The sequence below is a fragment of the Bombus huntii genome, chromosome 12 (genome assembly GCF_024542735.1).
Source record: "Bombus huntii isolate Logan2020A chromosome 12, iyBomHunt1.1, whole genome shotgun sequence".
Lineage (NCBI taxonomy): Eukaryota > Metazoa > Arthropoda > Insecta > Hymenoptera > Apidae > Bombus > Bombus huntii.
In genome coordinates this window covers 7,474,021-7,500,800 of record NC_066249.1, presented here as the reverse complement: position 1 = coordinate 7,500,800, position 26,780 = coordinate 7,474,021, and the positions used below count along the sequence as shown (strand labels likewise).

The window sequence follows — 26,780 nt, the reverse complement described above, 5'->3', positions numbered from 1 at the left end:
TTTTTCCACGGTTTTCGCGTATTCAATCCAATTTCGTATCTTTCGTTGCGGATCGTTATTGTCGAATTTGATCTCATCATTTTCTGTATAATCGGAAATGTACCGAACGACGTCGGAATTTTATTTTAAAAGTTTATTCTCGTAATTGACGGTATGTCTGCAGATGAGAAATTTCGTACAGCTCTGTTATTATTGATAGAGAACGACGTATCTCAAGTGTTTATTTTGAAATAAAAGTAGAATATTTGTTTATTACTATTGTTACTACAAATTACATTTTATCACTATATTTCGTTAGCCGAGTGAGTAGTAAAAAGGTTTAACTCAAAATGAAAAAATGATTAAGCTACTAGAAGAAGTAATATGGTAGAATTGCAATATTAGAGTCATATCAATATGCAATATATTCAAGTAATATTCAAATGTATACAAAAACTCAAACACTAGATTTTGAAGGGTTAATCGATATAGTTTCTGACTGGTGCTTATATTAGTTTCCTAAAACAAGTCAAGTTTAGGTATACATTTTCAATTACAGTCACCTTAGTTCATTTAAATTCAGCGTGTCAGCGTTCTTGATTTGAAATCAAATGTCTTGACGTTACTTGTATGATTTTAAATGTATGTATGAATATAATTTTAAACCGCGTGAATTCGAGTCACTTGACCGAGGCCACCTATCGAACGAAATGGGGGAGCTTAATTTAAACGGAACAGAACCGGAAGAACATTTCCGATGTTCATTAAACTGAATGGCCTAATTTCGTCAGCGTTCTTTGTCGAAAGATCTTGCGGCTATTCGCATCCAATATAAATATTAAAGTATTCGGATTTTTTTAAGATTAATTTCTTTTAATCGTAGGTATTTATCAATTGATCGAATTAAAAATTTTATTCGTTTGATGATGTCCAATACCGATGCTATGACATAGGGATCATACATCGTTAAGAGATAACTAAAAAAATACGTTTGTAGATGGTCGAGTAATCTTAAACCCGATTACCCTGCTCAAAGAGCCCGTAGTATACACAATGCATAAAAAGCAGTTTCCAGTTAGTATCAGAGTTTAATCGACTGGATGCGGCCCATTATCAGCGACTGTTGCCTATCGAAAGCACTATCCCGATAAGCTGCCAAGTAAAAGGAGTTTAATAACTGGAAAACGAGTGAACGTGCATTCCATGGCAGTAAACGCAGAACGATTGAAATGCAAGAGAAACTCCGACTAACCCATCACGGTTGTGTAATGGATGTGGTTGTAACCGAAATCTGTTAATCTTTACGAATAATCTAATAATTTTATGTGTAATAATCGATGACTGCAGAAACATAAGAAAATAAAGGAAACTACAAAATTCAGGAAAGCAGAGATAATTCACACGATCTTTCGATATTTAATTTCTTTAATGGGTAGATTTCTTATTTTAATAAAAAGCAGTAAAAATAATGTTCGATGTTTTAAATATGAAACAGACGTTACAGAGGAACAAATTTATTAATTACAAGCTGCAGTGACGATTATATAAATAGGAACGGTCCTCGTGCAAAATTTAACGAGTTTGTAATTATTACTCAAAACGCGAAGGGTTTTTCAAAAATGTTCTAAAATACGAGATATGAATTTTTAAATCTTATATTCTGCGAAGCGAATAAAAGTAACGCTTTCCATAATAAAATTAACGCAATTTACAAATCGACATTTCTCTACTTATACTCTTGTCACTGTAGCTTGAAATTTTTTTTTTTTTTACAAAATCCCATCAATGTAACTACTTACTTGCTTCTGTATTCATCGCTGTGCAACATGCATTTCACATTTTAGCCTGGATATTAGCAAATTCTAGGTTACATGAAATTCAACAAGGTAACAAAATAAAGCAAGATGAAAGAAAAATTACTTTGTTATCTAGATCTACTTGTATCTATCAAATTCCTTTTTTCTTTTCTCTCTTTTATATATTTTAATAACCAATCAAATTTTGACGAACAGTTTGCTGTAACCTATATACATATGTATACGAATATGCTCTAATTCCGGAGGTTCGTACAATTTCAACTATGTGGCAATTCGCAATAACGAGCCGCTTCTAATCTCGGACCATTCTGTCCGTACGTGGCTGGCTGCGTGTTTAAAGTTCCATGGAAACGTTGTCGCGGCGTGTAAGTACGGAGAAAGGTATGTCACGGACGTGCTGATAAGTACGTACACACGAAGTTCTGTGCACGGCCGCGATCCCACGGACCGCAACAGCTTCAATGAATGCTCGATGCAAGGCAACTTTTGTCGATGCCTGGCTTTGGCTACGTGTGCACGACAACGCTGTCGGAAATTCTGGTGGCTTGGATATGCAACACGATCGCTGGCTATGGACATTTTGGTGCTGGAAGATTTTGGTTTCCGTGGTTGGTGTACCCGTTACTAAATACAAGCGACATCCTGTCTGGGGAGAGATTAGAGTTTGTTATTTTCAACGGTGAAAATGTTTGGACATTTTTACCTTATTCCGTAAACGATTGCAACGATTTGAGACACTCTTTGGTAGAAGAGATATAATTACAATTTTTGAGAATTTCTTGCAGAGACGTTCCTGGAATCTTTAGGTTAAACGGCGGATTCGGAAGTTTGAAGAAAGTTTTGCGCCCAGTCGAGTGGAGAAGAGTTGACGTTGCTTGGGTAAAAGTTTGTTGATCGAGAATAGTTCTCGGTAGACAAATCAGCAAAATACAAAACGAGCTGTAAGATATAGTTAGACATTCTGCGCTAGTTGATTCGTATTTACTTCGATCAAATAATTAAGGCTTTAATTATTTATCGGATTGTTCGTTGAAATCATGTTTGTGACCTTATTGAAGCGACGAGTACTTCTTAAACCTTTTTAAACTACGCTGGAATAAACGAATGCTGCAAATGCGATATAATTTGAGAAATGTGTTTTTATAAAAAAAAAATGTTGGATGAGAAATTTTTTAACAAAGTAATGTTATATTTTATTTTGAGTTGTATCAGTTTTTTTATAATTTATTATTTATAAAAAACCTTTTTATACTTCAATCTTCTTCAAACTGACCAAAGAAGTAGGTCAAAAATCTCACACTCTAGAGGTCCTCAGGTGCGTTGTCACGCAGTTGGTTCGCAGATTCGACAAAGAGAGTCATGACCAAAGCAAAAGCTGCATGGCGTAGGCTGGGGTTAATAAACACCGAGGCCGATGCCGCGGTTTCGTGGAAGGGTCGCTTCAGCTCCGAGCTATTCAGTGCCGCGATATAGTTTGCACCGAGTTTCCTCCGACCGGTCGAGCTAGCTGCTGACACGTATGTAAGTGCCATCGTGCGAGGGTTAGCACGCTTGATGAGAATACCTACATGGAAAAGGGGAGGCCCGGTCGTCGTGCTGCGAGTAATTCAGCGTTTTGACACTGATTAAAGGTGCGAGAGTAAGATAAAAGGCTGCAAAAGTAGCACAGTACTAGCGTTTAACAAATGATGAAAAAATCATTGAAAGAAAATTCAATAAAATACTGGTTCCATAAAAATACATTGGCTTACAAAATTTCTCAAATTCCGCTACATATTTTTTAGACAAATCGGTACAAACATATACATTTATATCTAAAAGCCATTATACGAAGAAACCATTCGACCATCCTCGCGAGGTTATAATCATCTCGCAAGCCAAAAATTGTCAGATTTCGGGCGAAAATTTCACTTAAAATTTGCTGCAGATTTGCTTCAAAATCTTGTACTCCCTACGCCACGCTTTTTCCGATTGTTCAACACTCGCACAAAAGCGTATGCTCGTTGAAACGAGTGTATGTTGAATTTGTGTTGCACAAGTGAGTTCGTTCTTTGGAAACGTCATACGTTCGTGAATCATCGACAAAGGACGCACACAAGGGAAGCAACAAGCACGTTGCTTCACCATACACAGGCGGGGTCATGGCAAAGAGATCGCGTGCTCGTCGCCTGTGAGGTTCGCACGGTACTTTCCTCGAGACGTTTACTTTTATCGCCGTTGAGCAGCTTGCACTTCCGTCGTTAATGCCTCGATATGGAAATTCGCCTCAGAGGCGGACCGGAAAATAAAGGAACGTCTGACGTATTCGTCGGCACTGAACATTAATAAAAGGAAACCGTTTGTCGTGGCACGGAACTTTCGCGTGAGAACGCCGGCGGAGGCCAGTGAGGAGCTCCAAAGAGCGACAAAGAAGTTACATAAGACTGAGGAAATTGCACGCAACGAAGCTCGTGGAAAATGCGATGGGAAAGCAAGAGGGAAATAAAATCGAACCTCGATGCGGTTTCAGGCTTGCTTTCGATACCATTATCGTGCCACTCAGCTACGAACAATCCGCAGGTTCTCCTGAACCTGCTGCTCTGATTTCGATCTACAGCCGATGATAATCCCTCGAGCCTGACGTTTGCTTGCTCTGTCATTGATGCGTTCCGTAGAATACTTCGTATTAGCTTGGATTCTGCATTCTCAAGGCAAGCATGTGACGTACGAGACATCTGTAGAAATTTTCTTCAGGATAAGCGAAAGGATTCAGTGAATGGAATTGGCGAAATTGATTGAAAGCATTCTTTGTCGTAAGTTTATATTTTTAATGTATTTCGATTATCGTGGATGTAAATGGTTTCTTTAGGAATATGCTGTGCATGATGTCTTGAAAGAATAGTTAAAATTTTATTTCAATAAACGTCAGAAAATAAATTTCAATAAAAGTCAGAGAAAGTTCAGTTACACTATTACAATAAATTTAGTACACGCATTAAATTTAGTACACGTTTCATTTCTTACACTTTCTTAATTCTATATGCATCGATTTGAAATAGAAGCGAGCACACGCAATTGCAGTTACTTGGGCGATCACCCCAGTTCAAGCACATAATAGTTAAATCGATAGTGAAACCATGTAGTTACCGTAGGATCGCGAAAATTTTAATGCAACTGGCCGAATTATCGGGTTCAACAAGAAATTTTTCAAGGTTCGACTGGGTGTTGTACGTGAAACGAACGAAAAACAAGTCTGTGTAGCTCGGCTGATCGGCCCTGACCGTCGAGAGCATGCTATTCCGCTCGATCTCCGGTCGGTACCATCAGCATTGATGCCTCCAAACTGGATTTACATGCCAAGGGTTTTGGACGTCGGCCAAATTGGCTGCACCTGATTCCGATCGACGTACCTCGGGCATTACGCTATTTTATACGGCACTGGGGCTGATCTCGTGCTACCCCGGACGACCAAGTTTGACCGTTGGATTTTATGAGACCAAGTTTCTATGGCATCCGCAAATGACGGACCTAAGACGATGATCTAGACGACGACGGTGATCGTGAACAACCATTAGATGAGTTCCCTCCCTGCATCTCGAATCTTGTCAAGGATTTCACGGCTGATCCTATTAAATCCCATGCGAAACTGATCCGTGTAATTCAAACCATCGTCAAATTATTGCAAAATGGAGATCATAAGAGAATAATGAGAGTAATGTATTTGTGTCGAAGATAGAGATATTTGGATCTTGGAAAATTTGGTGGTGTTCAAATTAGGATAAAAGTATTATAGGAAATATTATAGAAGGTACAATATAAAAGAAACGAATCAGAATATGTCTGTAGATTTTGAAATATTACGTGGTAATAAATGCATGGTGAAAATAGAGCTCGGATTAACGAAAAATTTGTCGTCATTGAAACTAGGATAAAAGAAATAAACTATAAACGTGGTATATCGTAAATGTAAGAGAACACAAAATTGTCAAAGTTTTGTGCATCGTTATCGACTAATTCAAAGTACAACTTTTAACTTAACAACCTCTTAACGCATTAAGACATTAGCAATTGAAGTAAGAATAGTTCAGGAACGATGGAAACCGCAACAATTTCCGTAAACCGTGACTAAAACTCCGTTTCACAGTTGACTGTACCTCGCTCTTGAAATTCAGCCGGTACACGTATTTACACCTCGCCACCATGTTTACCGCTTTCAAACAAATCCAGGCTCTTTTCGTTACGGTCAGGTGGCACTAGCCAAGGAAAGTATATTCGATTTCAATGAATCCCCGTGGCCAGTATCGAGTAGCCCGACTTTGAACACCGTTACTGCACCGCGAGTCTGCGACCCGACATATCCATTAACTGGTAATGCTTTGTAAACGGGATTAAACGTCTCTCAGATACCGCAGTAATTACGCGGAATGGCTAGCCAAAATCCTTCCCCTGTGGCAAATCACGTCGTTGGCTACAATCTAATATCCCATTGTCTTCGCCGCCACGCCAAGGACGTGTCTCACAGCTTATGGAGGAGGCCTCCTTCCGGTTGCCACCTTCACGAATGGCTGCATCGATCGCTCTCAGTCAAATCCAAGTGAATGGATTGATTTTTCCTACTATTCAAACTATAGGGAAGCAAACAGCAATATAAAACATTCTTCCAATCTTGGAAGGATCTCGGTAATCGAGTAGTTTTTATATCTTTTATTGATTTAATTATCGTCAAAGTTTTTCTATGTAAAGTCTGACTATATGTTGGTTTTTGTTATGAATAGTAGTAAGTTTGAATAGCGTGAATAGCATCAATAGTATGGGTAGTATGATACGAATAGTAGACAATTCTGAGTCGTAAATAATAGTAATTGTGTATGTTTTGCGTTGGCTGAATATCTTGTTAGTTGTTAAGTAGTAACGTGTGCGAATAGCAGGAAATTGAGAAATACGACTGCAAGTAAGTAAGTGGATTAGTGAAAATGAAGCAACGTATGTAGTCTGAACTAAAAAGAGCTAAACTATTTTGTACCAGTTAGGTGAGGATATAGCATATGATGCGACATATCGTCCTATTCCTTATGAAATTGCTAAAACAAAGGAAGATACAAAGAACTAAAATTTATGAATCTAATGTATCTAATATGATGAGATAAAAACATTTATTATGCCACAAATATATAGTATTCAAGCAACAGGTTTAAAGTAGTCAAAATATTAACTTCATTTAACGTTTAAGATTGACCTGAAGCAAGAATTCCCCCTATCAATCTGCCTTCGTTGTCAAATCTGCGTTCACTACGGCGCTCGATATAATCGTGGCAATTCGATATGGCTAGGAAGTGGCTCTATCAAAATTTCTCATTAAAACGAAAGATTTCGACTATAGAATCGACAAAGAAATGGCTAAGAGACGGAGGAAGGAAGAATTTCTCCGTGAACACTGACTAATCTCTTGTGGTCTGGGACAGGGTCGGTGTTTTGATAGGGGCGTGCCTGCTGATTTCGCTTCTACCATCGCAAAACACGACAAACCGTGGTAGGAAAAGAAAGAAGGAAAATGAAGAGTGTCGAGTAGTTTGCGCCTACAAAAGAAACGAAGGAACTTTGCATGAAAGAAGAGAAAAGGACAGAAAGAACAGAGAAGTATATACACGAAGAGAAAACCGGTTAGAAAGGAAAAGCTGGGGAAAACGTGCGAGGATATGCTGAGAGAAATAAGAAAAAAGAAGATGGATTGAATAGGGTGAGAGGAAGACGGTGTGACGGTGTGAGAATGGAAAAGAAGAGATGAAGAAAAAGATAGGGTGCAGATATTGAGACAGATAGAAGGAGAAGGGATAGAGAGTAGGAGAGAAGGGTGATGGAGGGGGTGAGCCATTGCCGCATTGCACCCTCGCCAACACGATTTCACCTCTATCGATTTGCGATTCTCCGTGTGTTTTGTGCCGTTGCACTCGGATAACTAGACACTCTCCCTTTGATCACACGTTATTGTACTCGGGACCCTATTATCCTTACGGCCCTTTCTACTGCTCGTTTCTCGCGAACCACTGGAGCGTCTCGTGTTTCTCCTCCCAACGGTGCCGTGTGCTTCACGGAAAAACCGAGAGACAGAGAGAAAATCATTTGTTGATTAACCTACGAAGCCGTTCGAGCGTGCATCATTATTTTCGTTCATAAATCAACCGCAGCGGAAACCCATCGCCTCTCTTTGCCCGCTCTTATCCGCGTTTCTTCCCCCTTTTCTTTTCTAGGCGAACGTTTATTACGCACCCGCGCCGCGATACGTTCAACGCCGATGAATTTCACCTTTAATTAATCCTCCCTATTTAATCCCGCGAAGAAGCGGAACCAAGAGGCTGATGGTTTGCGTTCGGAACAAAATTCCACCCTTTAACCGACTGAAATACGCTCGGCGAAGTAACGAGAAAAGTTTTTTCTTCGCTTATACGAGATTTCGTTGAATCGTTTGTGAAATATTATTATAATTGCTAAACGCCTGATAAACAGGAAATCGTACCTTTCGTACCGAGAGTCGTTTAAAACAAGCCGTAAGCTTATCTTCTTTCTACGGATCTTTCCACGGATTCAGCGTAAATTCGTAACACGATCGTTTATACGTTCGAGCGATCGATTAGCGTAATTTCTCGAGATCCATAATTAAATGGAGGCAAACGTTTACATTGCTGCGATAATTAACAGCCGATTCGTTGATCCTTGAGAAAGCTGTCGCAAGTGGTAGCATTAACTGTGTCAATCCATGGGATACTTGGTGATGTTACGCTGCCACTAGCTTGTTGCGCGTCTATAGTGCTTGACGTGATATACTACGTAGGATCGTACGCGTAACATAATTAATTTAGCGCAAGTTACCGAAACTTCTTAGACGTAAATGGTACTCGAAAGTTTATTGCCCTCCTCGAATCGACGTGCTGGAAATTCTACGAGCCAAATCATTAGAGGAATTGCATAGAATTGTTGATCTCTGTATCGCTCCTTTGCTCCAGTGTTTTCAGGAAAATCAAACGTGTAAATTTCAACCGAATCTTGGTTTCTCTGCAGTAGGAAACAAGTATAATGCATGTTTGATTGGTAAGATCGATTGGTAAGACGGACATGTTCGATTTGAAGTGATGTTATATTTCCTTAAATGAAAAGGGTTTTTATTCGTTTAATATGCAACATATTGTTCTTTTAAATTTCGGAGATATTTTTATATTTAAACATTTCGAGATTTTATTTAATCGTATTATAGTAAAAACATACAAAAGAAAATACAAAAGGTATATGGAATTTCCCCTTTTCAGTTTTCAAGCATTTGTATACACCGAAGTTTTTATTTCGATAGATATTTATTTATATCTCGATGCTACCACGTTTCAATGTGAGTATAAATATAGAAAAATATAAAATGTAAATACATGAAAACATAAATAATTTACATATTTTTAAGAATTTTTTATATTATTATTAACATGAGACTGAATTAAGCGTCGATATACAAATATTTCTTGAATATTGAGTGTGGTAGAGGCTCGTAGAGAATAAAATCCTAACCCGTATTGTTGTATATGTAGGGATCAAAGAATTATTGAGTGCGACCAGTATATTGTGAAAACAGAACGTAGTGAGTACAACGAACAGAAAATTCTATGATAGATTTTTTCAAGCGAATGCTCGAAAAAAAGGGTGTCAAAAATACCACTACCAGGTAATATCTCTACATGCAGGAGTATTATTCGTTCATTTATTATTAATAGATTGCGGATTTTTATACAAGTGCGTATTTTTCATATTTAATAGATTTTGCGTATTTTATATAAACGACATACGTAATTGAATATATTACGTATCATTTTCTGATTGGAGTTTTATTTCTAGCAATGTATGATTAATGAATTATGATTCATGTTACGGTTGTATTCTGGTCTTTCTTTGAATCTGGAAACCGCGTGTTGTGGCATGTCGAGCGGCTGCTCAACGAGGGTCACTTTTACAACCATTGTTTAAGAACAAACGGCCTCGAGCCGGATGTACCTGTTACAACCCCTAGACGAGACGGAGACCAGAGACACCCCCGGCAACGTCAGCCTTTTAACCTCTTCTATTTTTTCCCATTCCACAGAATTCCACGAAAACTCCTTCAAACATTCCCTAACCAGCTTTCGAAGCAACAAGCCAATCTTCTCTTTCGGAAAATTTTCCGCCAGCCGTAAACAGAATAGAAACAAACACAGAATATTACAACTTAGATATATATGTTAGCATCGAAACTGTTGCCAGATCCTTTAAACAAAATCTCAACGTCGAATCGCCTGCCATCAATTTATCTCTCTATTAATTTATTTTTCGTCAAACTGTTTCACGCATCCTCTGAATAGTCGTGTCATCGACATCTTATAGCTCGGCAAATTCGAGTCTGCGGTTTACAGTCATAAATTATCGGTAAAGTTAAATAGCGACTGGCTATCTACCATTATATTGGCACGAAGGAACGCTAACACGTATTATACGTATCATACATTTAGTACGATTTTAGTAGCAATTTTGGTTTCAACTTCGAACTAGTATTTTATTAACAATACTTGTAACTAAAGTACTGTCTCTATTTTTAAATAGTATTTCATTATTATCAGGGCAAAGCAGCGAGCCATCTATAGAAAATTGCTTTCACGTTTGCCGACACGTGATGTCTCTCGATACTGCTGAGGTTTGCATCTAGCAGGAAATCTTACATAACCGTGAAGTACCTTGGTCCGGCATATCATCCTCATATTTTACGTGTTCGACATTTTACACGTTACGATCTTCCACTTCCAACCTTGTACTCTCATATCACAAAGCAATATTTTTCACTGTTGGGACATACTAAACAAAAATTGAAATAATGCTTTAGATGCTGAATAAAGGATTAAATAATCAGTATTAGCGTTGGAATTCACGAAAGAAAAGAGTGGGAGATAAATGATAAAAATATTAAGTTAATTATTATTTGAGACGAAAATTGTAACACGTACTACTGTTCGGACCCTTATTTTTGACAAAATATATTTTAATTACAAGATTACGGTATATTCAACTGCGACGATTTCACTCTTTATAATCATCACGGCAATACAGGATGAAACATTATGACGAGTTTGGTGGAACTACTTTGTTAATTGATTAGCTCCTCGTCTTTGGATTCTTCAATTTCTGCATCACAAGTCAGATTAGAAAGATTTTTCTCGATTTATAAAAGGACTTCTAACCTTAATGCAAGCAGTCGTATTTAGATAATGAATGTACCACCTACATGCAATACCGATATACGCGGTAAATAGCATTGCGTATAATTTATATTTTTCTCATTAGAATATTATATATAAATTTCGTTCAACGTTGAATCAACAACAAAATGAATTGCGCTGTTCCCGTTAAGAAAAATTGTCGCGCCACTACAATACTTTCCATTCGTAAGAGTGTTTCGTGGTTCTTCTTAGTCATTTAAGATAACTCTCAGCACCTGTATATTCTTCTCTGCTACTTCGTCAGGAAGAATTTTGCGCCTTTCGACCCATGGGATTTAGAAAATGCGGTACTTTGCAGCTGTGCAATGTGGTCCAATCTCATGCCAAGCCTGAGCTTGCGCCTAGAGAGCCTCGATGTACAGTCCGAAATACGAAGAGAGCGAATATCGTATGCTTCCACGACGCAACGCGACGCGGCGGTCGTAAATAAGACTCCACTTCGTCGTAATTTTCACCTAACTGTCCTATTTAATATCAAGTTGCAGAAAAACAATGGAAGAAACGATGGAACGTAATTTTTGGAGAAACTTAATATGTCATATAAATGGAATTTTAAAACATCGTATATATCGTCGTATATAGAATGAATATTTTGAAGATACATGTTCATTGGAAGAAAACTATTTATAGCGTGAATAAAATAGGATTGTTTTTTTTTTTTTTGTAACAATAAATGATAAGTATAAGCGTTTGGACGGAAATTTTATCCAAGACTGTACACCACTTTAGATACTACGCGGACATTTTCTCTCATGCAAATGTCTTGTTCGTCTTCGTGTGTAAATTCGTAGAACTTCTGTACGTAAATGCACTTCGTTCAATGACAAGATCCAATATTTGACAATTGAGAGCAAACTAGCCGACTAACAATGTGTCATTCTATTACATGTCTTATACAACGATTTTCTACTTTATATAACGTAACGTGAAATTAGCATGTAGACAAATGAACTAGAAACGCACATCAAGAAATTTTACAGAACGCGACGCGAAGCATTTTGTTATTTGTACGCGTGTGAATTCTCAACGACGATAAAACTATCCAAACTAAATAGATATCGTAATTAAAAAAATAAAAAGATACCCCTCGGAAACAATCGTATCTGATCTATGAAATTTTTATTATTGAAATATATTGTTTCTGCAGTCTGCAACTAAACGTATAAATAACGCAGAAGTGTATTAAATTCAGACGCAGAATACGATCACGTTCGCATATTCGCCAGAACAACTCTCTGACTACTGCACGAGAAAACTTTTATATGTCATCGTGTGCACTCGAATAAAACTTCGTACGCTTTCTTGTCATTGCGCTGCCTGCGAGTTTTCTACCTCGAAATGATGGCCCCACCTTTGTGATAAGAAATCCACGACACATCGACTATAAAAGGAAATGAAAGGAAGGACGTGTACATGAAAAAAGATTTCGCGAAGCAGCAAATTTTTTACAGCCCTATCACTCGTTTAATTGAGCCTGTACCGTGGGATCCATTCGATCTAAGTGGCCGTAAATAGAGGCAAGAACTCAAGTCCGAAATAAGGAGCACGATAGAATCTACTTTCGAAGATAAAGGTCCTTTGAATAATATATCGTCAGCGTTCCCCGCTTTATCGAACATTCAACGAATACGCTTCGTTTCGTTCTCGGTAACTGTGCCTCTCCCTCCACCCTTGCTAAATTTATTCTGTTACAGTAACGACGTTTGCATTATTATTCCACGTGTTTTAAAATGGTGCAGATAATTCCTTCAACTTTCCAAATACTTTTTCTTGCTGATTCTGATTCAAATCGATTCGGTTTTCAATAAAATAGTTATAAAATTGATAGATCGTTTGCTTTCAAATTCGAGATCTCGTGGGTTTATCAAGATACCAAGCTTTGAATCATTTTACTGCCATAAAATTTGAAGATATCATTGAGAGATCAGATATAAAACTAGGAGGAATTTTGAACGAATGACGTGTAAAATATTATTTTTCTATCGCTCGGTACAAAAACTATGTAGTTCCAGCTTTCATCGATAATTTTTGATAATTGCATTTTGATGATTAATTTAAGATCGAAACGTCGAGGATTTACGATGTAAGAAATTCACATTACAGAATGATAGATCCTGATGAGTAAAATTTTTTTGCACGATCTCTCTTTAATTTGAAACACATATAAAGCCAAGCATAATTACTAGAATCATACTGTATGCATGCGTGTAATAAAAGGGTTGGTTTCATAGAATTAGTATGTCGTCCAGCATAGATCAAACGAATTGCTGAAATTCGAAATTTCATTATTAAGTAACCAAAGGTATAAAAGATATTCTTGCGTTGCGAACTTGCGTTCGTGTCGCCATATCTCACAGTAATTGCATTTTACTCGTATTTTATTAAACGCCGACATTACATTTTCAGAGAGTCAGAGGGACGAAGTTGTTGAATTAAATCTGGAAGGGAGTATCTAACTGGTATTCGTTTTCCGAAAGAATAGCTTTCTGAATTCAACATGAGAAAACTTTCACGGGGCAGTACACACCGGAGTTGGCAAATCCTCTAGCGGTTTTCGTTGGTTACGTTGTCTCGAGAATCCGGGACTTGGAAAAAGGACCACGAATACTTCGTCGTAAAACAATTATTTTTCTAGCAGTAATGTTGATCGAAATTAAACTCGGAATCTATCTTGAAAATATGAGGAACTATTTTTTCTTTGTTCTCGCTCATTTCTTTGGAAAAATTCTTTAAAAACATTCTTTAAGAATTGCGAAGAAAAATGACATTTCATTTCCTTCTTTGTAAGTTGTGCTGCGCTTATTTAACGAAAAGAAGGAATATACGTCTTATTCAAATGGTTTCTATTTAAAACTTCGTAAAACGTCATTCGCCTGGAGTATTTGTACATTATGTAAAATTTATTATTTAGTATATACAGTTGTTTATCGATTAAAGAAAGGGTTGGCTACGTTGAAAAAATTAATCTCCTACGAAATTACATCTCTTGCATATGAAACTCTTTAGTTATTTACCTTTAATTGACATTTTTAGATCCAACGATTTATTCGATTCAATTTCCTTCGAGGAACGTGTTCTCGTATACGTGTACTTTACACGAACTGAGCTCTGCTTTTTAAAATCTGATGATTTTCAATTTTTCGCATAAGACATACCACGCATATCATAAAATTCAAGAAAAATACGTGCCGACTGGTATCGCGTTAAACAAAGTTGGCAGAACTGCTGCCAGCAGGTATCGTTTCTCCCGTAAACGACTTCCGGCACGTTACACCCCACTCGGCAAACAGTTTCACTCGCCACCCCTCTACTACGACCGGTTTTCACATTACCAAGCTTTAAAATCGCGGGAGTCCTCGGTTGCTGCAGCAGACAGTTCGCGACGCGATGGAGCACACGAAGATACCGCGGTAGTGCCGTCGTGTGTTCAACTAACGGCGTGCTTGTATCCTCGCGGAAAATTCGTTGAAGGCGTCGAGGTTTACCCACGTAAACGTCTTCATTCCGCTCGCGGTGTACGGTCGGATGACCCGCGGAAGCGCGCTCCACTCTAGAGTGGAATCAAGCGGCTTCAACCGGGTCTAACCGACCTCGAGGCAAGCTCCAGCGTTGGCCCCAGACTCTGGCTCGACGTGAAATGGGTGCGACGTCGCCATTGCGACGTCGACGACGACGACGACGACAACGACGAGCATTTCGTAAGCTTGGTTATGATGCCATAAGCAGTTGCCTCGTTGAACTCGCTCGAACGTGCACTAGCTCGGCTGTGGAGAAGAGAGGATGAGTGTGTAGCCGAGTAGGTAGACACCCTCGGTGTACTCGAGTCACCTTCCTCCGCTGCTGCTTCCACCTGTGTACTCGCCTACCGGCGATGCTTATCCTCGTCTTCTCCATGGCTTGTTCCTTACCACCGAAACGGAGTACAATGCCGGAGACTAATCCATGATAAACTTTTGGCAAACCTATTTATGCACCGATCAAGGCAGAAGCTCTGGCTTCGTGGCGCATGTGCGGGGTAAGCAGCGCAGAAGAGGTTGGCTGAGGGCGAAGCGTAGTTGGTAGAAAACGTGCAATGTTGAAGGCTTATTACGCGGAGAAGACGAGCGAAAGTAGGTAACGAGTCAGGAACAGTGTGGGCGGAGAACGGGACAGGTTTATTGTGTTGTTATACTTTCATGCTTTAAAGCAACGGAGAAGCATGTGGATGCTCCGCTGTATAAGTCTCAGTCAACCAGCCGAGTGGATCGCCGCCGAGGCGAGTTGTAAAGTCAGCGGGTTATAGGGATCGTTAAAATGTTTGGCTGACTCGCGGCGTCTGTTACTACTTGCAACAATCGTGACCGTTTGAGTTGCTCCGCGTTCCTTCGCCAATCGTGCTCTTTTGTTTTCTGCTGAATTCGCGGTTTAGCAACTGGCCGCTCTTTTTGTGCTACGTTCTTGCCGTAATCGACATATATATTACGATAAGCACGTAGTAAAGAGGCGAAGTTTTGTTGTTAACTGTACTCACCGTTTACGTGGAAGGCAACATTATTGCCTATGTTACATTATACGATTCTTCTTCCATCATTTAACACGTTTTTAAATGAAATCGTGTCGCTATATATTTTATCTCGAGATATTAAACTTTATAGAAGTAAAGTTGAACGTAAAGTATAGTTGAAAATACAAACGCAATTGGTGGTATAATCGGACAAATATAATCGTATTTATAAAAATATTGAAAATCTCAATAAAAGAGTTCGTGAATCTTAAATCTTTAAACGCCATTAAATAAAAATTTTGTAGTAAATTCCAATAATTCTTTCCTCGTCGTCAATTTGACAATGAAGTCGCGTAATGCTATTATAATACGCTATAATTATTTAGTATAGAATCCAACCCCCAAATTTAAAATTACAACCGATACAAACGCCATCCTTTTATGCAATGGATCTTCAACACAGCGAATAATTTAATCTTGGAAAAGACGCGTTTTCGAATAGCTGTGGCCACCGTTTACATCAACAATTGTGCTCAATGAAATTGCAGTTCCAACAAAGGACAAGAGCTAACAGCGACGTGGTCACAGAAGAATTTAGGTATTAAATGTACGTCCAATAACACAGCTATGAGTTGACATTGCGCCGGAATAATAGACTCTGCTCTCGTAATTAACTTGCTACAAAATAGGATGGACAAACGCTATTTGTGGCTATACTGTTTGATCGCAACGATTACTACAACGATTACCATTCATTGGACTAGTTGACAAGATCATCTGTTTACTTTGCTAAAAAATATTCTCCAATAAACAGGCATTTATTGCATAGAAAATTACGATCGCATCTCGACTGATCTTCTCATCAACGATGATCCGCGCAGACGATTTAATTACTTGTGTGTACGTATATGTGTGTCAAATTGCGTGATCAAAATTGCCTTCGCTCAACGCTGAAAGTAATTGACCGATTTGTAATAAAGGGCAGTGAGTTTTATTCGGAAACACGAGCACGTGTCATTTACATTGATGGTAAATGTCGTGTAACAACTATATTACGGCTGAAATCCTTTACAAACCGCATTTGCATGGCAGAGGTAAAGAACTACACAAATTTTACGATTAGCAAGATATACAATTAACTGTTTGTTGATTTTCAACTATGAAATGTGATTATATTCTTTAAGCCTACATAAATATTCGATACTTTGAAGTTTTGTGTAGGTTAAAGTTCTAACGAAATTATACTTATCAATGTAAAGTATGTAGTTGAAAAAATACAGGAAGAGAATATCTCTTAAAATGCTTTATGCACTGAAATCTTTCAAAAGAAATCTTCCATAGTTTTATACAGGTATGCATAATACTGTATATTTTAGCATCCAACAAAACGCTAAAGACATTCTTGGCTGAATAAAACATAACGCGAAACTTTCTTTTCTCTAAATATGTGGTGTAGAATACGTGTCTTGAGGAACTTCAACGTTATACATAATATGTATAACATAATACACGTTTCTTATACGGATCAACGCTCGACAACGTTGAATATTAATGCAAGATAGAAGAATTCGAAAAAACTACTATAAGAAAAAAGAAGGAAAAGAACGAAAAAAGAAACATCGAACAAGCCTTGAAAAGAGTTCAATTGATTTTACAGTAATTAAACTTACAGTCGATATCAAGGCAAAATGATCTACACGATCAGTGATCCACAAAGACAATTTAGTCGTTCGATTCAAATCAGACACCCTATATAGACTTTCGCCATAGACAATTGAATACTTCCACGCTTGTAATAGCACAGCTACCCAAAATTTAATTACATTCCAGCAAACATAGATTTAAGCGTCTAAAATTCACAGATATTTAGCCCTTAACCCTTTGGCTACGGGCGGCTTCTCCGCCGCGCCAAAACAGTGCACGGTGCGCGAAGAAGATCGTCAGCGGCCGCGTTTATGTCTCACTGCAAACCGAGCTGCTCTAACGGTGTTTTTCGAAGAAAAATACTTTCCTCAAAATAGAGTGTTTATAACTTCTTAACACAGTCACTTTCAATTACAATTTGGAAACAAACAGATTACACAACATAATAATATGATATAATAGAATATAATTGTACGATACTAATAGCTTTTAATAATGGTATTGCGTGTGGTATTTTTCGAAACATGGTGTTACACATAGGCTAACATCAAATCTGACACTGGTATCGCGATTCGCTCCACAGTTCCCATCAATCGATTATAATCGACAACACACTTCGGTTTTTTCATCATTTTCATCATTTTTCAACAAATTCTTCATTGTGGAAAGAGGACCACATACGCCCTCTCGTCACACCATTTTACTTTTAATAAAAGGCTTAAGGATGTACAATACTCGTCGTACAAATGTACAAAACGCGGCATCTTACGTAGAGCGCCTATAGCCGCCCGTAGTAATACGTCAGTGGCATTTTACGGAGAGCGATTGTGGTCGCCCGTAGTAGCAAAATGGTTAATCAATCACATTCCTCTGACACGAGGGAATGAAAACCAATAACGAACTTGAATGATTCGTTAGAGTCATTCAATCTGTCATAATCTGATAAAGCAACGGGTTCCGGCACATTAGCGTATGAAACCACGATTCGCGAATGGGATGAACAGAGGAATTCCTCCATTGAAAAGGGACAGAGAAGAGGGAGGGACGCGTAGAGGGAGGGTAAAGGAGGGATATAGGTAGTAGCCTGAAGGCTGAAACAGCACGAACCTACATTTCCGCGTGCAACTGGACCCTGCTTCTGCACGACATCCCGACAAACTACGCCACCAAGCCGAACCAACGTTCTGTTCGCTCGACTGTGCATTTATGCATCTACGGCTTAGCCAAACCAGCAGCCGGTTCTGCGCTACCTTCCGCCCGTCATCAGTTTCATCGGTCATCCGCTTCGAACTCCTCTTCCACGCCATAAATGCACACCGTTACAACCACAACGCAAGGAGACTGCTATTGGGAAAAGTGTTTCGCCTGGGGTTCCGTGTAGCGCGTCTGATTTACGTGTGATCTCGTGTTTCCCAGTGATAAACGTCCTTTTAGAACGCGACCAGTTGGGATTGTTAGGAAAGTTTTGAGAGTTACGATTTGGCAATGTTAGGGTGAAATAAAATTGTTTCTTGGTGCAGATTGTGTATAGTTGATTTGTTAGGATTGGCAATGATTATGATCTAACTCTTTAAATTTGTTAAACATTTTTACAGTAATTTATAATCAAACGATACGCGCGTTGATTTTGTAGAGCTTCTTGATATTTATTAGGATGTATTTATTAGGAAATACACTCGGATTGACAATACATGTTAGCATATCTTAATGCTGCATAGCTGCTCTAAAGCACGTTCCTGCGCTTACGATATTTGTTCGAAATGTTGAGATACATGTGACATACAAGGAAATCTCTTCTTCCTCTAACAGGAATTAATGCGTCTACTGTTGGAGTAATTTTTGATAGCAACAGATTACGAAACAAAATTAATGATTCCTATTGGCGCATCAAATTCTATTAGAGAGAATGACACTCGATATGCACTATAAATTAAAAATTCTGTTTCATCCGAATCTACATCAGGTCCTCTTTACAGTTGCGACAAGAAGCTATATTTCGAAATAACTTATTCTCTATCCTAATGTTGATTTCAAGGTGTAGGCCGGCTCAGAGTCTACCCATTCAAAATACGATTCTTTAAGCAGTTAGTTGGTCGAAACACGCGCTTCACAAGTAATAAAATTGAAGATGAGAGAACATGTCCGTGTGTTTATTACATCTGCTTAGTAGGTATTAGAACGGCCGTGTCCCTTTTTCGCGAGCTTCGCGTCGGCTTACCGAGGCGTGCTTGTTGCCAGTCTGAATTAATTTCGCGCATAGCTTGTTGTCGCATTCCCCGGAGACCGGACCGCCGTGGCGCGCTGTACGGAAAGTAATATCGTTACTTGAAGCACCGGCGGAAGTGACGGTACGAAGGGTGACGGCAAGATGGCGACAGAGGAGAAGCAAAAAGGAAAAATGGACAAAGCGAGTCGTCAGCCGAAGGACGAAGAGGGAACGAGCGTCGAAATCGTTTCGAACGAGATACTTGGTCGCTGAGAATATCCTGGAAAATGGGAAAACGGACGCTGCAGGAACGAAAGACAATCGACACAAAGCTGGCGCCAGATACGGATTGGAAGACAACACGGGACGATAGAAGAACGAAGATGAAGAGGAATCGCAAAGAGCAAAGGCAAGAGCGACAAAAAGGGCAGGAATGAGAGGATCAAGGAAAATATAGGGTGCTTCTTCATTTTCATTAATAAAACATCTCGTTGGGTAAGAAGTTCCATGGAAAAAGGGATGGCAGGGATAGAGAAGAGGCGAGAAACGAGAAAAGATAGTAGAAAGACAACAGGTTCGCTAGACGGCGCGGTTTGCGACTGTTTCTGAATAACAACGAAATGCAAAATAGTTGATAGCGGTAGGAAATCTGGTAAGAGCGAGTTGTACACCGGCTATTCCTCAACCACAGTGCTCTTCTCTACCACACCGCCTCTCTCTACCACCATCTTTAGCCTCTCAAGACCGCAAGTTCTTCTTACGTGTATCTACCACTGGTAAGAGTCTCTTCCTTAAGATCCTCTCTTCGTCTTTCTTCCGTCCCTCGTGGTTCTCTACCACGCTGACGCTTCTCCATGGACTATACATTGTCCGTGAGGGGTTAATCCCTCTCCGGGGAAAATTAGCCTCCTGTTCGCAGCTCGTCTCTTCTACCCCTTTCGGAGCTGTGTCTCTCGACTTTCGCCGATTTTCCTGTCTGCCGAGACTGAATTGATATTGTTCGTTGCACAATCATTACGTGTACGAGATTCGTGTGATTACTTCGAGGATGAATGGAGCGGCTCTGAAAATCGAGTGGAAAACTTCGTCTCTATTTCCCTTACGTTTCCTTTGCTTCGTCTCTTGTTGCGGTATAAATGACACAGGGGGTTAAGAGAGTAATGTGAATGTTGTTCGGAAAATTGAAAGGAGTTAGGAAAGATGTTTACGTAAGATATTCGCTGCTATCGATGCATGCAAGTTATGAAACAACTATATTTTAGTGACAGTGAATGTATTAGGTTAATATAATATATCCAGCAAATTCTTGAAATTTATTCTCATAATCGCGATCGAATGGAGTCGCTACAGTGTACATTGAAAAGAAAACAGAACAAAATTACAAATGAAACGTTGCGTTAATGTAACTTTGATCTTTTTAATGTCGTAGTGTTGAAATTCATTTACCGTTACAAGCGATAATGTACATATTTGTATAGAATTATATTAACAAGAATATGAACACCAAAAGCGAATAAGGCCAGAACAGAATTATACAATTCCAAGACAAAATATTAATTTTCGATTATTTTCATTTTGTTCCTATTAAAAAATTGATCAACCATTACGTAAAGATACTTTTAATGCTAATTGTAGCTAAATAAACTCTCTGCAGCATATTTAATGATTTTGTTTTAAACAAAGTCACGATTAATTTGTTCGCCTTACTAAATAGTTGCTTGGACCGTGAAATTCATATTCGAGTGCTGTATATCGTGTCTTTTTTAGGGCAGCGTTAATTCCGCGAATTTTGTCAATGTAAACAAGATTGTACGCGGAATTTAGAACAATAGAGCTCGCAGTCGATTTAAACGCGTTATACGAAAACTACAATTGTCTGTTGAAATTTCCTACCTACAGTCGGGACTGTATGTATCGTTGACAATTACTAAGCAAAGAGCCCCTTGAATTATGGATTTAGAATGCAACGTAATGGTATAGTCCGTCTCACAATTTATAGGTCAGCCTTCTGCACCCTTTACACTCTCAGCTTTTCACGGATCGTCAAATACCAATGCTTGTGAATGATTTACTAGCTTGTCAAGCTAACAGGTTACACGTTGTGTTTTTAGGCTGTTCCTTCCGCACGTCTTTTCTCTGTGTTGTTGAAAATATTTGTCATAAAACGTAATATTATCCAATAAACAGACTTTTTCTTTAATTCGTTTTATTAGAGAGAAGCCTCTGGAAAATTTTCTGGTTATGTTCTTTAAACTCGAACTTATTTCTGTCGTAGAAATGTCGCAGTCGAGGTAAGGGGTTACGAGGTTTTCAGACATGCGATTAACCTCGCGCCTTTCGCCTACGTACTGTTCATAAATACCGAACATTGGAACACTTGCTGATTTCACGATGAAACGCGAAACGCTGGTCGAACAGCGAGCATTAATCCGAGTTATCAAGGAAACAATTAATCGATCAAAATTTTATATCGATGTAAAATTATGATTTTATATACAGTAACTCACGAAAATATTCGAACACTTGTATAATATTTTTATGAATACATTATGTGTGTTATGCAAAAAATCTTGAAATTTTATTAACACTGTACGACTATAAAAATTAATTCTACTATATTAAAAATTTATAAAATTATCTATTATATTGTCATTTTCAGTAAATTATTTTAAGTAATAATTTTTAAGGATTCGAATGATTTCTTAATCATTTTTCAGATTTAATGGAACTCGCGTAAGTGTTCTAGTACTTATGAACGGGAGTGTATATGTATATCCGTGTAAGTACGTACAACATTGGTTGTACGTACGACATTGGTTGTACGCACGACATTGGTTGTACGCACGACATTGGTTGTATGTACGACATTGGTTGTACGTACGACATTGGTTGTACGTACTTACACGGATATACATATACATTCCCCTAGTACTTATGAACGGGAATGTATATGTATATCCGTGTAAGTACGTACAACATTAGTTGTACGTACGACATTGGTTGTACGTACGACATTGTTTGTACGCACGACATTGGTTGTACGCACGACATTGGTTGTACGTAGAACGTATGGTTCTATATGTATATATACGGTTTATTTGTACACATTGGGGAGAACAACGTGGTATGTCACAGTGAAAGTAGTCTGAAAGTCATAAACGTCCGTGACACAAGACGCGACGGCCAAACGCTACGACGATTTTCTCACAGTAAGCTCCGTATGTTAGCGGATTTACGAGCCCTCCAGATGCGTGAAAGATGCCTCCGTGTCGAGCAGCCCTCTTCGCGTTTATGACACAGACGTTGTTGAATAATTGGATTTGTCGGTTATTAGTGTAAGTATTACACATGTAAGTAATGCCTCAGAGGTAATGATTTCATACAGCGTGTACGTAACGATGTGCACACTTGTTCATAAGTGTTAGCAAGCTTATGGGAAAATGTTGAAAGAGCGTTGCGAAATTATTGACGTTGATATTGTTCGTCGTTGATTATCTACGATAGTTTCAGTTGGTTTACTTAATTCTATAGTAGTTCCTTTTGCAAAGAGAATCTTCTACCGTAATCAGTATTCCGATACGAAGAAAATGCTTTAATAGTTTTACTTCGTATAATTGTAGAGGTAAAGTGTTTTGCATAATCTTGTACTGATAAGATAATAGAAACTGTAGATACAATAATGGAACGACTCTGAAACTTTAACAATTATTAGCTGAACTTAATACGTATCTATGTTTCACTATCTAGGTCTAAGACGAAAGCTGTCGTTAAAAGTTAATGTTCTTGGATAATTCATGATAAAAGTATGTACCTTGTTGAGTCGACCTCTCCGTGCGTTTAACTTTAAATGTTATAATTTTTCAGTTTCACTTAAATAACGCAATGGAAGGTTTTACGGCCACTCGTATTAATAATTAAAATAAATGTTTAAAGTAAAACTATTCAGGACACTGATCTTATTATCTTTTACTTTCATGTAACTTTCATGTAGGTACAGACAAAGCAATTTACATAATCATTTTATAATTTCAACAATAACAATGCTTTATTTTGTGTATTTCATAAAAGTGAGACTTAAAATATGAACTTGAGATGGTAGGTACTGTTTTGCATCAAACATCAATTTAAAAATGATGCTGGTAGAATCCGAGTGTGATGTTATTCAAATTAAAAAAATCCCTTTGATTTAGTTGATTATACAAGTCGGCGCTTTCAGAAAATATTTTTAAAGTCCCTTATATCATTTGACTATGCTGTATGAATATGGATATATTTAATTTTTCTGAATTAATAATGTTTTCATCAAAGACAGCCACGTGCATATGCATATGAAAACTAGAAAGAAAAAAGGTGATAAGTCACGTGTTCCATCTTTTTTACCAAATTCAGAATATTATCGATTAATTGTCATCAAAGAAACAATATATTACACGCGATATATGTACACATGCGTAAAAATTTTCTATGGTAAGCGTTCAAACATTTTCGTCGGCTACTTTAAGAACGATGCGCATTAGATTTTCTTTCCTTCGTGTACTACTTCGAAGCGTAAAGCGCGACTCGAAGAAAAGCCGTAGTACTCGAAACTTTTACTTTTTACCACGATGTCTGGTCTCAATTTTTAAAGAAGGCGTAATTTATGATTCGGGGGCCACCGAAATGATGCACAGACTGGCACGTAAAAAGTTTGAGCAGAAGAGAAAGAGAAGAAACCATTTAAAAAGCGAAATTCCACGAGCAGTATTAAACATCGCTGCGATACTATATACCGCATCGTTATCTCGTTTTTCTTAAACGAAAAGTCGGTGATGCTGCAAAAACGATAAAGTCAGACTCTGACGACGTCTGGCTGCTGAAAGGATTTCCAGCTGGATACGTTCATTCGACGTCGGTATAATTCTTTTTCGAAATACGAGAGAATAAACGTTTGAATCGGTATATCATCAAAAAGCAGAGATTATAGTCGATAATTATAGTCGATCGTGGAAATATTCGAACATCAAAGTAATTTTGATCTTGTAGCTTTCTATTTTGAATAAATGTAAGATAGAAGCTAGTAGAAATTAATAAATTAACATGTTATATCGTGTTATAGTAAGCAAAGTATAAGTACCAAAAATAAAAAAAAAATTATTTATTATGTAGGATTATTTTAATGTTAAAGAAAACTGAAAAAGAGAGATTTATAAGCGAAAAGAAGATGATTAACTATTAGAAGAATAGCACCCATTGCTAGCATTTTCGTGAAGACTTGTAATACTAAAATTTCCAAAATTATATCATTCTGGAATCGTAAAACGCAAAACCGGAATGAACCGCGTAATTCTCGGCGTCCACTAATAATATTTTACTCCAAAATAAAATTGCATGTGTCACCGAGAAAAATTTCTATCGCATAATCCCCTTCGGCGCGTCTGTCGATGCATGTGTAATTTACTTAAGCCACTGCAACGTGTATCCGAACTCGATTCTAACCCCAAGTTAAACTACATAAAAAGAACAAACGTGAAGAGGAAATAGTTGTAGAAGAATTATGAAGGAAATATTCCAAAGTTCTCGGAGAACACTCGGAACTAGGCAGAGTCACTTAACGTTGTCTCGAAATGGTTAACGCACTTGGAATATTGTATACAAATCTGCTAGGAAAACGACACATATTGCGAAATTTTTGTGCATCCCGTCGGTATTTTGTTACTCAAGCAATTATTTTCATTATTTTAAATATTGCAAATTATTTTCTAGTCTTACAAATATCTGAGATAGATTTCAGTTGTATATCGTTAAAATCTACCTTATTTACACGTATCTGATCCAATATTAAAAAGAATAAAAAAATACTCGAGAAACAAAAAATGTTTGCAGATTATTGTTGATTACAATTATTCGCGCTAATTTTGAAGACAGAATCGATGTTCATAAAACTTGTTTAAGCCTCTCGTCGATAGTTTCACACAGACGAAATAAGTAGTGTTAATTACCGAGCATCGTAGAAGTATTGTTGAACTGAAACAACGGTAGCAAGCATCGCATCGAACTTTGAGATTCTGTTTAATCACGGCTGGATCGCGAACGAAACTCCGGTTCGCGAAAGAAATCGCTCGGAAAGTTTCCAGCGTTCTGCATTGCTAAACGAGCAGAGGAGAATTCAGTAAAGCTGACGACCTAGAAGTATGGTCTCTCGAAGATCGTTAAACGAACAGCTGCCTAGGATAATAGACTGTGAAAATACCAGTAGCAAATGAGAGACTTTTGTTGCATTAAAATATTATCTTTAGTCGCGAACATTGGTCGATTCTTTATCGTAAAAATGATCAGCAACTGTATCAATGATATTTTTCTAACTTAGTTCTAATATGATCCATCTGTGTTTGCGATATCTATCTTATTTGCTAATCAAACTTGGAGAAATTTTATTCGAAATAAAAATAAACAGTAACATCTTGAAATAATAAATTACGTGTTAATTAATCTGAAGCTTCGTTCATTTTCATTTCAGTTGGTTTAATTAAATTTTTTATTTTAGTCCCATAGTGGTAATCGCCAATACTGGACATGAAATTGTATAAATGTAATATATTCATAAAAAAATATTTACAAGCGTTGGAACACTTCCGTGAACCCGTGTACTAATAATTACGAAAAGCAAAATTCGCGGAATCTCACAAATTCCAGTCATAATTCAATGTATATCGCAATAAAAGCCTGTGCTCATATTCCTAATAAAATATCCTCGCTACTATAATATGCCGAGACAAAGGCGGATGATACACGCATGGTGAACGAGTAATTTGAAGTTGCTCAGTTAAAGGGAAACAATTACGCGAACTTATCTTCGTAAAGCCGCATCTTAGAAACGTTATTAAAACATCAAATAAGCTATTGCCTAAGCACCCCTTGCTGAAAGGCTTTAGCTTCTGCAACGTTCTTGCGTTGCGTTACCACCTGTCGTGTTTTTTAATTCACTAGGATGACATGATAAAACAAAAAAGAAAAAGACGTAGGATAGAGAGGTATTAGGTTTTAAAGCGTGTTTGATATTTGATAAAGTATTGTATTACTGGCGCAGTGGTAGGTGATTTTCAAAAAACCATTTCGTGTTGTTTGTAATTTCAGTTTCTGTTCAATATCGTACTCGAAACGTTTAAATACTACGGATGTTTTCAATGCTGTAACAGAGATATCGTGAAATGATAATTAAATAACGGAAAATTAAATTTTTAAGCTGCAGTTCTTTTTTAAAATCGCAAGTAGGTATATGAGCAAGTCAATATATACATATTACATAGCAAGTCGATTGTAATCTTTTATTTTGACTTATTTCTTCTGTGTTTCACGTTCTTAAGATTTTTACTTTGAATACGATTCTTATGAAATTGAGGTATCTTTGT

At 37.8% G+C, this 26,780-nt stretch overlaps 1 long non-coding RNA gene across 1 annotated transcript in view; it reads left to right on the top strand.

The window, feature by feature from the left end:
- The first annotated feature begins 14,155 nt into the window (after positions 1-14,155).
- Positions 14,156-26,780, top strand: part of LOC126871825 (uncharacterized) — a 30,143-nt gene continuing 17,518 nt past the window's right edge. The window contains exon 1 of the long non-coding RNA XR_007691754.1: positions 14,156-14,757. This is a non-coding gene — a long non-coding RNA (uncharacterized LOC126871825). The remainder of the gene's footprint in view (positions 14,758-26,780) is intronic.